The 1,609-nt window shown below is 52.4% G+C and overlaps 1 pseudogene; it reads left to right on the top strand.

Annotated features, from left to right (window-relative positions):
- Positions 1 to 432: 432 nt before the first annotated feature.
- LOC149460879 (U2 spliceosomal RNA) lies at positions 433 to 589 on the top strand (annotated as a pseudogene).
- Positions 590 to 1,609: the final 1,020 nt, after the last annotated feature.

The following is a 1,609-nucleotide window of genomic DNA, read 5'->3' on the forward strand; positions in this document are numbered from 1 at the left end:
GTCCATGCCCGACTGTTACTTACCTGGCTCGTCTGACCCTGCATCCTGCTCATCCAGCCTGCTACAGCTCTTCAGTCCAGCAAGTTCAAATCTGGTTTCTATTTCCTTCTGCATACCTACAGTCTGCCACTAGCCAAGCTCCTTGCCAGCTCATCTGCCACCAGCCTGTTCTGCTGCCACATCTACCAGACTGTTGCTGCCACACAGACTACTGGACTGATCAAAGGCACTCATTCCTCGCCGTGCTCCCATAGCTGCTGTTTGACTTCCAGTAACCTCTGAGCCGGAGCTGTACGAAAGGCCTTCCTCTTCAAATCAGGCTCACTAACCAGGTACGTGAGAGTACCAAACAGCCATGTCTGAGCCTGCAAGAGGACCCCCTCCGTTGGTTGAGATCCATCAGCACCTTGCTGCTCTTACACAAGCAGTTAAGACCCTTCTCGGCCTTTTGGCTAAGATCAAGTGTAGTATCTGTTCTTATCAGTGTCCAGTGGGGGTGCTCCCGACCACTCTGTCTTTGTGGGGTTGGTTGGATAGTACCCTCACTGGTATGATGGGGGTCCGGAAGGCTGGACCGGAGGGACAGAAACCGGGGAGCGCCATGATTCGTTCTGGGGCCTCGGGAGTAATTCCTCTGGGAAGGCTGGAAAGACCCAGTACCTCCTGATTTGAGCAAGCTACCTTGGTCTGGCCAGGGGCTGGGGACGCAAAAAGTCCGCAAACTCAGTGCCCCCTGGGGAGACGCGCTCAGGGGTGTCACTAGTAACACTTGGGTGTGGGACCCCACGGTGTGAAAATGACACTTGGCCACTGTTTTTACACATCTTTTTGCACAGCGCCCTAAGGACCAGGCCTTTTGGCTAAGTCCAGGGCAATTTTTGCTACGGGCCTCAGGGCCTGGTCTGTGCACAATTTGGCACGGTACCACTTTTTTATTTTTTCTTTCTCTTTATTTATTATGCACTTCCCACGTTTGTCACTTTTTTGTTCTTATGTGTGTGTTTTTCACGGATGGAGGGTGTGGGTCCTCGGGCCTACCCTGAAGTCTAGGGGGAGGATGTGTGGCCATACGGTTCCTTCCTCCCCTGATCCCTAGGGGACTCTTCTTCGGGAGAGTCCCTTTGCCTAGTACTGGATGTCCGGCTTCGGCTGGGCATAGGGAACGGTGGTCCACCAGGCCTTTTGGCCAGGAGGACCAATTGGGAACCTTGTCCCCGTCAGGAGCTTCGTGCCCCGGGGGATCAGGGTAAGCGGTCCAAGCCCCTTTAGGGGTAGGACACAGCACACCCCTAAGTGCACTTTTTCGTGTGGTGTTTTGCACTTGCACTTTTTTTGTGAACACTTACGGATTTTTTCGTTATAGTTGCACGTTTGCGGACTTAAAAAAAAAAACAAAAAAAACAAGCAGTTAAGACCCCTCAGGAGGAGTATGTTCACCTGGAGGAACATGTATAGTCCCTGGCCACATTAGAGACTGCTTCCACCTCTGCTTCTACCTCTGCCACAGCTGCTTCTCAAACAGAGATTCCTACAAGCCCTGCAGTAATAATGCTACCCCCTTAACCTCAAATGCCTACCCTTGACAGGCTCTCCAGGGACCAGAGTAAGT

This window comes from Staurois parvus, unplaced genomic scaffold, assembly GCF_062004578.1.
Source record: "Staurois parvus isolate SC_StPar_1 unplaced genomic scaffold, SC_StPar_1.0 ptg000218l, whole genome shotgun sequence".
In the NCBI taxonomy this organism is placed as follows: Eukaryota; Metazoa; Chordata; class Amphibia; order Anura; family Ranidae; genus Staurois; species Staurois parvus.